Below are 16,239 nucleotides of genomic sequence, written 5' to 3'. Positions count from 1 at the left end.
CCCCCCCCGCTCCCATTGTCTTCGGCAGGATTTGGAAAGCAATTTCCACGTGTGAAGGAGCTCTCGGTACCTCCCAGGACAGGGTCCCCACACTGTATAGCAGCTTTCAAGAAATGGGTGAATGGAATAGCCATCTTCCTCCCCATTACATTTTATAATACGGCTAATGCTGCTAAAGCAGGCTCTCAAATTCGCCGAGCAGCAAACTGTAGCAAAATGATTTTGCTATGTAATAAATCTGCTATTTGTTCTTGAGATGCTCGTTTGTTCTTCATTGTAGACATCTACTGTGTTAGTGTGCGATACCACAATGCTACTGGTTTGCTGCTGCCTGACTTTTTCATGCTATTTGTATGAATAGCATGGTTATTTTTAAAGAGAGGTTAATAGGTTAATGTGTCACTGGCGTTAGCGGCTTACCCATCAGAGACATGTGGGTCATTAGACCACGGCATGTGCATAAATCGGTGAGATTAAATATGGAAGCCTGATGAAATATATGGGGAAGTTTCTAAGATAATGTGGAATGCACGGGTACCGTTATTTAGAAACCATCGCGGAAAGAGGGCTTTCCAACCTGGAATTAGAAAACTGTATGCTGTATTGAAGACATTCAGAATGATTCAGTTCTACTAAAAATAGGCAGAAACAAATATATGTGCTATATATATACGTATGGCAGGCACTGGTTTTAGTGTAGCTACAAAAATATGGAAGGAAAATTTCATTTAAAAATGCACTAGTCAGATTCTGCGATATGTTAACTGTTTCATGCAAAACTGCAGTGCTTCAGTTCTCAACATTAATTTTGAAAGAACTAATATAAATACATAATATCTGGGGCAGATTTTCCCCTCACTTACCTCTGCATAGCTTCATTAACTTTTACTGGATAAGCTACTCCCTGCAAAAGATGAGTTTCCTATATTTACACGTGGGGCCGGACGTCGGCATTAGCACCTTTCACAGTGGACTGCTACCACATACATTGCTATTCATACTGAAAGTTAAACTTAAGAACACTATTACTACTTTTTCTTCAAATGTTTGGACTCCCTAAATTACTTTCCACACTCTGAGAAGCAAAATTCTTCTCTCCTCTGTTATTTTGTCATTTTAATATTTGCATCAGATTGACCTGCTGCCCTGGAACAGTTTCTTACAGTTTTGGGGACGGTTCCTGGCCTTGTGACATTTTATCATTGCTCGATTATGTGGCTACCTTTATTTTTTGTTAAATTTTTAGGAAATGCTATACTCCTCTCCTTTATTTCTCCAGAATATATTGCTGAAGAAAGAGTTTGCTGTAGCAAGAGAACATTGCAAGGTGGAGGACGCAGGCAGACACCATGAAAATTAAGATAGCTTTTTCAGCTTTGATTCTGCCCCTTCGGCACATGCATTGCGGTTCGGTCTTATGTCAAATTATGATATAATTGCATCATCCCTGGCCAAGGAAAGAACATATAATCAAGTGATTAGAGCAGGAAGCAGAGAATTAAGACATATCTGGAGTTAATTGACTATATGGACTTTTGTGGTTGTTCATCTGTCACTCCTTACTTTGCTAAGCTAGGAAAATGAAATAGTCCCATTTTACCCAGAATGGAGTAAAAACCAAATTGGTGTTTCTTTCTGGAAAAAAGAATCTTAGGTTGATGTTTTAGAGATGTTATATTGTTCCCAGCGCTACCTGTAGTCATCTTCTGTAACATTTCTGGTCCTCACTGACTGTTTGTGAGCAGGGTGGCGTGATGCTGCCTTCTCTGCTCAGGCTGTAAGATAGTCGTGTCCTTAACAAAGGCTGTGAACTCCAGAGGATTATTAAGCATCCTGAGTGTAAAGGTAAGTACAAAATATGGTTAGTTCATGAGCTCCTAATCCATCGGTATTCTCCAGAGACACAGACTGTGCGTGGGCACCTTCAGTTTCAGTTTCAGTCCGATTGAATCTTCAGTGGGAGATACGCTCTGGTCACACGTGTGGCAGCTACAGGGGTTGCAATTTGATCAGAACTGACCAAATGCTGAGGATTTTGGTGAGAGGTACACAGGCTTAGCAAGAGATACTGCTCAGTGCCTTCATGTGATAAAAAATGCTTAGTTTGGATGATTCCGTGCACCTCCTCTGAGTCTCATAGGCTGAATGCTGCCCCCAGTTTCTTAAATTCTCTTTGAGTGAAGCGGGTAAAGATAAAATTGTTTCAAGATAGCTTACTGAGGATTGAATGAGGTCAAGGAAAATTTAAGGACACCTTCTCTTTCACAGAATGCCTCTTCTGAGGGGTATGAGTGCTTTTCTTTCGCAGAATCCTAACATGTCTGAAGTAGTTTGTAGATAAAAGTAGATGGAAATTACCGATTAGGGAGAGGGAAGGGGATGCAGGGACAAAGGAAAGTATCCATCCAGTGATGGCTGAGTATATGATGGGCTCTTTATTGAGCATGGAAGTACAAGCTGTCAAAAAGCTTGTAAATTTTTAGAGACAACAGCAGAGAAAGCTATAGTGGAGCCATTCTTCACCATATATACATTATCTTAACATTCAATATGCTTTAGAGAAATGGTTTCTGCCCTGAAATAACTCACGGAGTAAATTAGACAAACAGAGAATGTGGAAAGAGAGAGGAGAAGCAGAGAATGTGGTAAGCCAACAGTATTACAAGCGCAAGAAAAGCTTGTGTGTTTTCATATTTTAAAATGTGGTAGGTTGAGGAGGGAGGGGTAGACATCATGAGTGGGACAAAAGCATCTGAAGGCTGGACAACAAGAGCAGGTCCTGAAGAGGGATGGGAGTGGAAGGTGTTCACTGGTACATGAGCAGAAGGGAGTGAGGAAGCAGAATGAGAAAAGATATGCAGCCAAAAGTGGGAGCAACTCGCAGAGGATGGACAAGGGTGGTGAGAACTGGCCACATCATATGCTTTTGTTTTCAAAGCATGTCATTTTCCCTTGCATGAACAGAGTTTTAGAGACAGAAAAGGGGAAAGGCATAAAAAGTGAGCGAGATGACCAAGAGAAGATCCAGTTTAAATGCTGATAAGGCAGAAACATCCAGGAGCATGATCAAAAGTCTGTGTAGTATAATAATGGAAGAGAAAAATTACATTAATTATTGATACTGCACACAGCCAAAGCGGGAGCAGTACATTTAAAGTATGGCTATTGTCACTGTTACTGGAGATGCATGTGGTACCATAGAAAAAGAATACCTCCTTTTACCTCGTCCTTGCTGCTGTCTGTTTCTCACCATCGATGAACATGGTCTTATTCCGAATTTGCAAGTCTTTTTCCTCAGCATCTCCTGCTGAGTTCATTATTCCCCCATATCCGTCATGTGCACAGGAGATCGTTTGATTAGGGACTCTTTGTTTCCATTCCTTTGTTAGATGCCATCGAGTCTGTTCTCCAGACCCTGTAGGAGGGATCCCCAAGCTGACTATTGCTGGATACCAGTGCTAGCAGAAGAAACATAGCACGCATAGTTCCAGAAAATCTATCTGCTCAAGTCTTGTCTGTGTAGCACTTTGATATGATGCCTGTAACATACTCGTACCTGCTGTAATCAAGGACTAGAAATTAAGAACATATCTTCTGCGCTCTGTGTGTGGGCTAGCGGTGGTGCGCTCTTGTTCAGTGCTTGACAGCTTGCGGGGATGGTGTGGAATGGCAAAGTCTGAGGTCACGGGCCAAACCAAAGCAGGGAAGTACTTGGAAGACTTTGCCTTGGCAGGAAACCATCTCTGCTCCAATGTCACCCTTGCTTTTGCTAACTCTGCTTCCTTCCACAAGGGTTTGACAGTAGCAGAATGAGACATTGGCAATTTTAAAAACTAAAAACCTAAATGAACGAGACTATGGTAGAGTTAGAAACGCAACATTTGGGGCACAAGCTCTAAATGCCTAAGGAACAGTTTCCTGGGGAGATGATTATTCAATCACCTCTGCAAGGGTCTCTTTCTCAGAAACACCTAAGATAAGTCAGCACTGAGGAAAAGGCACACTTTAAAAAATGCTGTCTGTGGTCATCGACAGATCACAGTTTTAGGGCTCAAACCGGGGTGAACTGTCACTACTTTAAGCATGTTACCTATTATGTATGAGCTGTTGTAGCTGAAAACTCCACCTTTTTCCTTAGAATAAGAAGGGTTCTAAAGCTACTCACATCTGGTACATCTGCACTGTGAGGTGAAGACTTGAGTTGACGAGTGGGTTAGCCGAAAAGAGTTTTATGTGTGCTCTTTCTCACTCCAGGCTTGTGCGTTGTCTGAACCTTGGGTCCAGACTGTCCCCGCTGTGACGGGGAAGAGCTGAACACAAGCGCGTAGCTCCCTTGGCCTGGCCTGTGCCCAGTCCACCTGGCAGACGTGAACACGGAATTGGGAGGATATAAACCTCAGGCACTGCCGGTCTCTGGAGCTCGGCCTTGGTTTGCGCTTGGGCTCAGTGGGGACTCTGTGAACCAGAATCAGATGTGGCCTCAAGACTGACTTTCATCCGTGCTTATCTGCTGGAACAGACATGCCCTTTGTGGGTTTTGTGAAGATTAAGTGGGTGAAGGTTTTTTTTGGTATATCATTTTAAGTTACACTAGGCCAAACCCATTTGTGCTAAAGGTATGAAGCCACGTTGGCAAGAATGTAAAGGCAGGGGATGGAAGAAATGTACAGGTATAGGTAAATTAGCCTAACTATTTTAAGAAATACCCATCTTTTTTATGTTTGCATAGATAAACTTGATCTGAAATGGTATACAGGACTAGAAAAATTGTTTGTTTTATCTAAGATACTATGACTTATGTTCCCGTAAATGAATTATAACAGTCAAGCCAAATAAACTGTGATATGTGTTTGTGCCAATGGAACTTCTGAAGTAAATGATCTAGACTCAGTCAGGTTACATATCACTTTGAGAAACTATTGTAAGGCACAAATATAAATCAACTATAAGTAAAAACAATGATTAAAAAGAGAAATTAAAACTCAGACAGTAACATGCATGTATTTGTTTCCCTTTAGTGTAATTAGCTAGACATGAAATGTCCTTGCAGTACAGGTTCTTGTGCTGATTAAAGAGCCAAAAGGTAATTAAATAGAATTGAAAGTGTCAGAATAGCAGAAAATGATCTCATAACAGGTATCACTCCATCATTGTCACTAGTGGGAACCGGTAGCGTGATGGAGCAATCAAGGCTTGACTGAAGGGACTGGATTGAATCCAATTTCTTTATCCTTTTTTTTGAAAAGGGGAAAAGAGGAGCTATGTTTGTTGTGGAAAATACTGCCAAGAAGACATTCTTTCTGTACCAAGACCTCTCTAATAATTCGTGTTAAAGGGAGAACAAGAAGCGCCTTTATTAAGATCAGTCTGGCCCTTTTCTTGCTATTGATGTAAAGATAAGTATTTTGTAATTATAGCCTGCTGGTTTCCTTCTAGACTTGACAGTAGACTGGATAAAGGGGAGAGTTAATATTTACGTGGACTTAGAAAAAAACAGAAGCTGTGGTCAAGGTCTTTGAGTAGAGAAGTATGAAGGCAGAGAATCCTACAGATATCGACAGAAGGCTCGATTTACCCTTTTCCGATGAAGAGATTATCACGTTCCACCATTGATTTGTTAACTGAAAGTGCTTCTGACTTTTCCAGCCTGTGGTCAGACTTTTGGCTAGTGTCCACAAAGCAGGTAGTGGCAGTAGTTCCCAGAATAACAGTAGCTGTACTATTTGGGGAAGAAAAAATGATGAGCATCAGAGATACTGAAAAAAGGATGTATTTTTCTGACTCTAGACTACTGCTTATCCTCCTTGATAAGTCCCTACAGATGCTGCAGAACAAAAGTGGAGACAGAGGACATTTCTGAGGTAAAAGCATGACTTTTTGTAAGCAGTCTGTAATACTCAAAAGGGCTAAAGACGAAGGAAGTTCTCTATAAATTATTCTTTAAAAAATTGTTCTATCCCAAGGATAGCTTTAGATAATAAGAAAATTATAATTAAATAATGTGCTGTAACCTAAATAGTCCTCTCTAATCCAATTGCTGCACTTTATTCTTAGATCATTTTGAAATTCTAACAATTTAGAAATACAGAAAAATATAAGAAAAAAGAGAAGCATGAGAGAGTAGGGTTGTATTTTATGGACCTCCTAAGTGTGTAGAGAAGGGCTTGTTTGACTAAATCATAAATTTTATTTTATGAAACCATTTCTTGGCAAAATGGGTCTTCTTTTTGTGATATTTTTCTTCCAGAAAAGGATAAGAAGATACAGACACAATCTGGTTAGGAGTAAATTCAGCAATCAGAATTGTGATCTGATGAGATTAAAGTTTCCTGGAGAACCTTAAAGTTGTCCCTTTGTCTTGGTGAACGGCTACGAGGTATCTTTAGTTCCAATTTAGTTCACAGCTGGCTTCAGGGAGATCTGAGACCGGAATTATTTCATCTTGTATTATTAGGTAGATACGAGTGAAGCCATTAGTTGTTTAAATATTTGGGATTTATGGGTCATATGCTCTTCAATTTATTTACTTGTTTGTTTTTAAAAAGAAAAAATATCAAGTCATTTTTTTCTCTTAAAGATTCTTACCAGAACCTTTGTCTTCTTTGGAGCCAGGAGCAAGATGCCAGTGGCGCACTTTGCTAGAAGAGTACCTAGAAGACTTCAGTTCTTGCTACCCAGTTACATCTCCTGACCTGGCTGGGTGTGGGCTGCGAGACTGATCAGGCTCTGCGTGCATTTGCATATATATTGCTAATGTGAATTTCTCTGTTTAAGAGAGCAATTTAACATTACACTGATACCAATGTTCAATTTTTTTAAGTTGCTGTAAAACTGCCTCATTGGTCATAGTGCGGTTTGTGAGGAGGCTGTGTTTGACTAGCAAATCAGGATGTATTTTAGGATAATGTAAATTCTCATTAGAGTAGACGATTTCTAAGGACTGAAAAGATAGGACTTTTCTGATAATAGATTATGTGTTACAGCAACAGTGTTTAAAGGATCTGGTTCAAAATAAAATTAAATCCTTGTAATACCTCTCTTTTGACTTAGCATTATAAAAATAAATTTAGTTGCAATTACAGTCTTGAAACACCCACATTATATAACTGTGTTCAAGCTGGCAGGATCCTCATCCACGCTTCAAAAATAGTGTTAATTAAGACCAGCAGGAAAACATGTGAAAATGAAAGAGAAGAAAATCAGGAACAAGACAGAACTGTCAGTAACTTTTCGGAAGGGACTTGGCTTCTGGCAGTAGCTGCTGGCTCCTCCCCTAGCCCGTTTCTACCAGGCTGCCTCACGGTGCTCCTCTGTGTCTTAAATAGGTGCAAAACTCTCTGTGCTTTCATAAGACGCATAGACCATCCTGTGGGGCACAGCTGAAGAAGAGGACAGGTAGAATGTTCTTGAGGAACAGACAAAATGGTGTTCAGGACCTGAAATGGTTGTTCTCAGGTGTGCTCTGGAGGCCGAAACCTCCTGAAGTCTGGCTCTGCCTGGTCACAAAGCCTTGGTAAGCAGCCTTATTCCAGCTGCCTGGCTTGCTGGCAGGCGACAGCTGGGTTCCTAAAGGAAAGGCCCTGGGGCATCTCCTCTGCCTCACACCAGTCTCACGGGATCGATGTGGAAGCCAATGGGGTAAATGGGGGTGGCTTGGGCAAGCCAGAGAGCTGGAACTGTGCAAACTCCCGTTAATCTGTCCTTAATCACCACAGCGTGTTTGAGATTAACATGAAATGCTCAACTGTAGGAGTTCTAATTGCTCCACCCCAGATCCATCTGGGATTATTTCCCAGGTTGGCACATTTCCACCCAGTTTCAGGAGTTTGACACATTTCAGTGTTCACCTACTGCTGACCAAAAAATCCTGCTTTAAGAAGCACTTAACTGGTCTCAGTCACTAACTCCTGTGAGCCCTATATATGATGATGGGAGAAGAAACACACACCCCGCAATGAAATCGTGCTGTCACATCTTCTTGTGTATGACTATAGAAAACCTTCTATAAACACACATATTTCAGCAGCGGGTGAGAAATTTAGTGCTCTGTTGCTTCAACCTGAAGCATACAGAGGAGTTTGTTGCATCTTACAAGAGTTTTACTTGCTCTCCTATTCAGAGACCATTTCACAGGCGGCTTCACATATGACTACAAAGAAGGAATGATTAGATAAGCATCATTTGCAGAAGTTGCTAAATTTCCTCTAACAATTTAAACCAAGCAAGAATCTTAACAAAAGCAGCATAAAAACTTGAGACATGGGCTAGGTAAAGGTGTCAGTGCACATGCAGAAAATGCCCAAACTAGTCTAGGCATTCAAAATGAGTGAGTGCTTTTGAAAATTTAAGTTTTAATCCTTAAGGGTGTCCATAAAACACAAGATCAAGATATAAAGTCTTTAGCTGGTTGGTGGAGACAGCTCAAGCGTTTTTGACATGTATTTCCATAGAAAGTTTGATAAAAAGTAGTGGCTGGATAGCAGTTTGTTGCTCTAAAACTCAGGGAAGCATTGATCTAATTAAATGTTTACATTTTGCTAATTAGTATTGACTCTAATTGTGTGCTGCCTTTATCTGCTCCCTCTGGGAGAGGCAGAGGTCAGTGTGTTGTGCTGAATGGGTTCTCCGGGGCAGAGGAGAGCAGCAGAAAATCCTTAGAAAGGCTAAAGAAAGGGACCCCCCCTCGAGCGATACCACCATATGCAGTGGTGGGCACTGTGTCCCTCCAGCAGGTTTTCCTTCATCCTCCATCTCTCACAGAAGTTTACCTAGGCAATTCTGTGAGGCAGAGTTCCTTTTCCTTATCTTGATTGGAAGTATAATTTTATGGAAGTATCATTTCAGGGTTATAAAAGCGAAAATAAAATAGGCAGGCTCCTGTTGAGGTTATAGAATTTTTTTCTTGTATAAAATATGGGTTGGGAAGGCAATTTATTTTGTTGTATTTCTTCTCTGTTTAACTGCAAAGGATGTCCTTTTCTTTACTTGCGCAGATGTTTACACCTACAAAGAATGTCTTTGTGAAAATAGTTATATGTGTTTAAAATGTGCAAAATTGGTTCTGAGCTGTAAGAAGCACTCTTTTTTTAACGTTAGAAACTAGTGGTTCTTGTAGGGATGAAGCAAAAATTTTGGCTAGAAAACACAAAAAACAGCTGCCTTTTTTTTTTTTTTTTTTTAGCGAGAAGAGGCATATCATTATCTCGATGCTCTTTGTTAAAACCTCTGTCCGTAATATAGAAGAGTTATCCAGGTGAGAGAACACAGCCTCCGCATTTGCAAGTGATATTCGTGCTGCTGGCTGAGCAAACAAAGAGGATCACTGGAACCAGGCTCTGAATTTGAGTGTTTTGGGTGATTTATCTACCAGATGGTAAATGCAGTCCAATGTAAAAAATTAGTCTGGGAGCAGGGAATCAATCAGCCAGCACACTGATCAGCAAAGGGATTTGGGTGTTATAGCAGAAAAATTAATGAGCTGGCAATCCACTGCAGAGGAGCATTAAAACAAAAAGATACTACACTGTAATAAAAGAGTCCTCACCCAGAAGACAAAAGAGATGAACATACTGCTTTATTAGACAGTTGATAAACCTAATCTAAAGCAGTGTATTAGCTACCAAAACCCTAATATTATTCACAGAATCACACAACCACAGAATGGTGTCGGTAGGAAGGGACCTTTAAAGATCATCCAGTCCAACCACTTGCCATGGGCAGGGACATCTTTCACTAGATTATAAGCTAAAAGATGACCTAGCTGTGATTTTAAAGTTATTTTAATCACATGACTATCTAAATTGACTTTCATCGAATATTTAAACCAATTTCTAAATCTCTTTTACAATCTCTTAATTTCTACTTCACATTGTGTGATGGCCAACTATCTAACAAAATACTGCTATTCACTTTAAAATCTACTGTTTTATTAATTTTGATGAAGATGTTTCCCATCTTTTACCATAAAACCACTGCTAAAGTAATGCTTTATTGAAACTACTTCCAAGCACAATAAAAACATGTTCTTACTTGTTTAAGTTTCTTCAGATCTTCATCAAGTTCCAAGTTGTCCAGAATAACAGCAACAAACAAGCTGAGCAGAATCTACAAAAAAAAATATTTGCAAATTATTTGTTACAGCTTGTCTTATTTTTCTCAAGAATTATAGAATCATAGAATGGTTTGGGTTGGGTGGGACCTTGAAGATCATCTAGTTCCAACCCCCCTTCCATGGGCAGGGACACCTCCCACTAGACCAGGTCGCTCAAAGCCCCATCCAGCCTGGCCTTCAACACTTCCAGGGATGGGGCATACATAGCTTCCCTGGGCAACCTGTTCCAGTGTCTCACCACCCTCACAGTAAAGAATTTTGTCCTAATATCTAATCTAAATCTAACCTCTTCCAGTTTAAAACCATTATCCCTTGTCCTATCACTACACTCCCTGATAAAAAGCCCCTTTCCAACTTTCAGGTAGGCTGCCTTTAAATACTGGAAGGCTGCATAAGGTCTCCTCGGAGCCTTCTCTTATCTAGGCTGAACAGCCCCAACTCTCTCAGCCTGTCCTCATAGGAGAGGTGTTCCAGCCCTCTGATCATCTTTGTGGCTCTCCTCTGGACTCGCTCCAACAGGTCCTTCTTATGATGAGGGCTCCAGAGCTGGATGCAGTACTCCAGGTGAGGTCTCACCAAAGTAGAGTAGAGGGGCAGAATCACCTCCCTCAACCTGCTGGCCACGCTTCTTTTGATGCAGCCCAGGATGCGGTTGACTTTCTGGGCTGCAAGCACAGGTTGCCAGCTCATGTTGAGCTTCTCATCCACCAACACCCTCAAGTCTGTCTCCGCAGGGCTGCTCTCAATCCATTTTCTGCAGGACCATGCACTTAGCCTTTTTGAACTTCATAAGGTTTGCATGGGCTCACCTCTCAAGCCTGTCCTGATCCCTCTGGATGACATCCCTCCCTTCCAGCGTGTCGACTGCTCCACACAGCTTGGTGTTAGCAAACTTGATGAGGGTGCACTCAATCCCACCATGCGTGTCACCGACAAAGATGTTAGCACCTGTCCCAGTACTGACCACTGAGGAATGCCACTCGTCACTGGTCTCTACTTGGATATGGGGCTGTTGACTGCAACTCTTTGAGTGCTACTATCCAGCCAATTCCTCATACACAGAGTGGTTCATCCGTTAAATCCATGTCTGTCCAATTTAGAGACAAGGATGTCGTGCAGGATAGTGTCGTGCAGGATAGTGTCAAATGGTTTGCACAAGTCCAGGTTGTTATTCAAACATAATGATTAAAAAGTTCAGTATACAAATCTGGAAATCAGCGTTAATTTAGGAAAGTGAAGTTTTTGACTGCTTTCACATTTGTTTCCCAAATACATAGGCTCTTCTGTCATAGGAATTACTTATTAGTATTCTATATTATAGTAATAGATATTTCCATGCTATTTAAAGTCACAGTACAGTGCATTCAGAATTACCTAATGAAATATTATGATACTAATACGAGCTTTATGCTATAATTATATCTTTCTATAAGAATCTTGAAAATGTGTCCCTAGCCCCTTTCAGTTACTCAGGCTTCAAGAGATCAGAATAGCTTCACCACCAAAAGCTCTTCATGACTTTTCTCTGATTTTTCATGGGAAGCCATTGAATCTCCATCTAGAAGAGACTAAGAAAAGGTGGCTCCTGTGTTCAATTTCCACTTTTTAAGGTTTGGGTTTTTTGTTTTTTGTTTTTGGTTTGTTTTTTTTTTTTTAATTCTAAGGATTAGGTGAAGGGTAGGCTTTTTGGGGAACGACACTTTGTACCGGCTGCTTCTGCAGCGAGGAAGGGCAGCAGCAGGGTCTGGCCATGCTGGCGGGGGCCCACTTGACACAGGTGGAAAATCTAGCTGTGGGTCCCCTATCAAGCCTGAGGCATCAAAGTTACTTCTGTGACTGCAGGCAGCTGCAAGAAGTAGGTTGGAAAACATCTCTTTTCTACCATGGAAAGTTACCTGAAACTGCTCTTGTGTGTCCCCTGTGAGTAACTGCTTTTATTTCTGAAAACAGCCACGGAGATAGGAAAATTTAATGCCATATTGTCCTCTGACTTTGGCCTTTTCCTGTTTGGTTTGTTTTTTTTTCTTGGGGGTGGAGATTGGTAGGTTGGTGAACAGCTAGCAAAGTACACAACAAAAGTCTCCAGTGTCCCTGTACATCATGCAAATGTAATCCCCAAATTGTATCTGAGTTAGTATTTCTTGCTTGGGTTTTTGGGTTTCTTGTTTGGTTTGGTTTGGTTGTTTTTTGGGTTTTTTTTAAGTGATTCCTGGAGAAAGATTTCTAGAAACACAGGGGAAAGGAGCTGACAGTCTACCTTAACAGTAGAGTGAAGCCCACTACCTAAGGAGTTTTTCCAGAAGCCCTAATCACCGCTTAAAATCAACAAAGATCATGGTCCCCATGAAAAACAGATTTCTCTGTGTACAGAGTAAGCAGTACGAACCTGCAAATATTAGTCTCATACAGGTCTGCAGATTAGGGGTGGAGAAACAATGATTTTCCATAGACTTGCAGGAGCTGCAGCCAAGCCCATACCAAAGTGATGGCCTCGACTGTACATTTCTCCGAGACACAAAGGCACGTTGGCCTTAAAATTATGCTGAGCATCTAAAAGTAGTTTCTGATGCTGTGCTGGATTATACATATAGCTCCAGTGCTAATCAAGTTCGGCCTTGGAGTAAACAGGAACTGTACCTCAGTCAGTGTTTGTGTATCTCAGGGCTGAAATTGGCCTTTTACTTCTTTTCAGTTGTATGGGTGTGAAACGAAGGGCAGAATTTAGCCATGTGCCTATTTACATGTAGGGTTTTCTTTCCTCTTCTGGATTGATATGAAGATTTTTGCTGGCCATATTGTTTCCGCCATGTTGGATGTGCACAACACTGTGAAAGACGGCTGACCAAGGCTGTGGCCTGAGGGTGGCTGTAGCTCTACATTTGAACAGAAAATGTGGATTAAATTCAGATTGGCAGTGACACGAACTCTGCCAGTGCCACGGCAGCAAGATGATTGAGAGCAGGGCTGCTGACACGTCTGTGATCCTTCTTTCGTGCCCCTCCTTGCCCTGTCCCCCTGCCCCGAGTGGCTGTACCTGGAGGGAAGGAAGGGGCTCTGCTCCTTGCTCACTTGGCCAACTCTTGGAGGACGCCTGGCAAAGTCAAGATGTCCTTCGCAGTGTCTAGGCAAGGCCAAAATGAGAGCCGACAAGTCGAAGTTCCCTGATTCTCCACTGCAAACCAGGTAACAGCAGCTAATTTACCACAATCAGGAAGTCTCCCTCAAGAGCTGTATGCTGACACCAGGCGTGTTTTGGCAGAGTGTCGGCAAGCTGTGCTCCTCGGCCCCGGGAACCGCCGGGAAGACAACTCATGAGCTGGCTAATCCGCCCTTACATTTGCCGAGGGAATCCCCAGCAGGGAACCGTGAATAATTGCCACCTGCTCCGTGCTGCATGAGTGGCACTACGGCAACAGGGGGAGATGGAGGAATACATTGAAGGGAGAGGTGGCCTCTTGTCCGTCCTCTAAATAAGCCTTGTTTCTCAGTCCAAAACGCTGGGCATCGCAGGTTTTTAGCGGCTCTGTCCGCCTTGCCGATGTGGCGGGCTGCAGAGGCGCTGTCGGCTCCGAGCAAGCTGGAGTTCATCAGTTGTCTGCAAACCTGGTGGCTCCATCAGCCCTGCGACAGCCGTCGCTGCGAGAGACGACGAGGCGGGAGAGCGTGCCTTGCTGTGCAGAGGCCGGCCCCTGAAAATCCTTTCAAGGCTGGCAAAGGGGGTTAGCGGGAGCTTTGGGAATTGTGATTCGCCTTGTGTTTCAGTAAGGATAAACGAGCAGGCAGAGAGGAATTATTAGCTATAGATTTAGCTGACAAGAATGTGTTGGGGAGAAAAACGTATTTCGGTAAGCTGAGCAACTCCTCGGCGGTGATTTGTTTTTCAGGAGCATAATACAGTTGTTAAAGTTTGAAAGGAACGGAGCTGGTGGCTTGGGTCCTTCCTGCTTTCTGTAACTTACTGGAATTACCAGAATTCATTAAGAAACTTGAACGATCAACTGGGGGCTTGTTTGTTTGTTTTCTCCCCGTGACTTCTATGTGGCTGCGTATTTTGTTACTTTTCCAGGGGTTTTCTGACTGTTTAATTACGGTTTTCAAAACTAGCCCTAAATAGCATAGTGTATGGGTGTTTGGAGGGGAGAGTTTATGCAAACCTAATTATGCTCCAGCACCATTTGTACTGCTTATGTTTCAGGGATATTACCCAAGAGTTAATTTATTTCCTTTTTCTGTATACGAAATAGGAATCTAATGGAATTTTTACAAAGGTATGTGTATCACAAGAATACACTGCAATGTTTTTTTAATTTATAGATCTGTTAAAGGATTTTAATGAGACTGAACTGCAAAAGGAACACTGTTACATTTTAATCTCTTACATGGAAAATACTGTCTTGTTGGAATTAGCATCTTTATAAACTGATAAAAAAGGTACTTCATCTTTGTTTTGAAATCAGTAAGTACTTAAGATATTTTTATAAATTCTTGATTTTGATGTAGACTGGCAGGGTCAGTGGGGACCCAGAGGTGTGATTCCCTCTTACAAAGTTTTGAAGTGTATCCCTGTTGTTTCCTTCTTGAAAAGGTCCATAGCTTTAGAACACTCAGTGCTGGCAGTAAAATCTTTCAGACCACAAATACAGCAACAGCCTTTAAATATTTTTGTTGGATAACTCACCTTTTTAAGTTGATATTTCATGTCCTATATCTAGTTAAGTTCTGTAACTTACTTAGAAATAGGTATTTCTTTCTGTGCTTTTAAATAGAAGGGTAATATTCCCACAAAAGAGCTTGTCATACACACCGACTGTCATGCTGACAGTCCATCATCCACGTGGCTGAAAGAGATCTCCCATGGCATCGAGCCTCCTTCGTCACTATTTCTGCACTCAAGCCTACTCCTCAGAATCACCCGTTTCTTTCTGATTGACCCCACTATATACTATTTGCTTAACTGTGTCTTACCAGTGGAATTTAAAACTTTGTGTAAAAGGCTTAATATGCAGCTTATATTAAAAAAAAATACAATGAAGAGAACAGACAGTAGGGACATTATTGTAAATATTCTTACAATAATCTTGCTGTTATAACTTCTGTGTTCAGAAATTTCCCAGCTCAGGAAGATCAGTAGCTTTTTTGGACGTGCTTTCAAAGATCTCTAAAACTTATGCATGGACCAGACTAGCCTGAAAACTGCTTTACACTTTTTTTTGGTGTCAATTAGACTTTAAGTTTGGGTGAAAATTTGGATGTTAGGAAAACAGCGGATTAGAGTACTTAGATTCTTTTAGCAGAACTTGATGTATTCAATGAACAGCTTCCACTGCTGTGAATTATTGCATCCCGCTTGAATTGCTTCAAGAAAAAAAGCATCCAGACAATGAGAAATGCCCAATTAGTGAATATGTCTGGAAAATCTGATTTGAGCAAATTGTCTAGCATTGCACAAGGACATAAAAATTACATTTGCTTGAATAACATTAATTCAGGAATCTTCTTGGTTTTGAGTACTTGATTTGCTCTTTTATTATGGCTTTGCTCAGTGTAAGTTCCTTTAAAAAAAAAGAACAACCCTCCCCACTGACAGCTAAAGGAAAATGCAGACATTTCATAGGATGGACTGATTTTTAAGTGGTTGTGAGGAAGGTTAAAACAATTATATCCTGGCAGAGACCTCTCTCACTTAGATTAATGACATAATGGGTACCACTGAAAGTAGTTATCCTCTGTCAACCAGCCACCTGAAAAACAGACACAGAATTTTCTATATACTTACTGCAAAGCAAAGACCTAGCAACCACGGGCTCTCTGTGCGGGCCTGGGATCCCATGTTTTCCAGTGGTTGTTTTTTCACCATTGCTGCGTCTTCCACTCTGTGGTTCCTCTCCTCTGACTTTCCTCGTGGTCTCCATTCCACCTCTGCTGTACCTGCGAGCTCTCTTTCCTTCATAGCCAGTTCTCAGCTTTGTGCTTGGACCGTTTTCTGCTCTCAGCCAAAGAGACCACTGAGACCATACAAACATGATATGTATGACAAATATACAAGATTGCCAGCACTGATTTTTGGTGCTGAAGGCACAGCTCACCTGGGACACCACGAAGAAGGGACGTATGGAAGGAGGAGTCTG

The sequence above is a fragment of the Charadrius vociferus genome, unplaced genomic scaffold (assembly GCF_000708025.1).
Source record: "Charadrius vociferus isolate BGI_N301 unplaced genomic scaffold, ASM70802v2 scaffold195, whole genome shotgun sequence".
NCBI classification, from domain to species: domain Eukaryota; kingdom Metazoa; phylum Chordata; class Aves; order Charadriiformes; family Charadriidae; genus Charadrius; species Charadrius vociferus.
The sequence above is the reverse complement of the archived record's forward strand: the minus strand, read 5'-3'. Positions refer to the sequence as shown.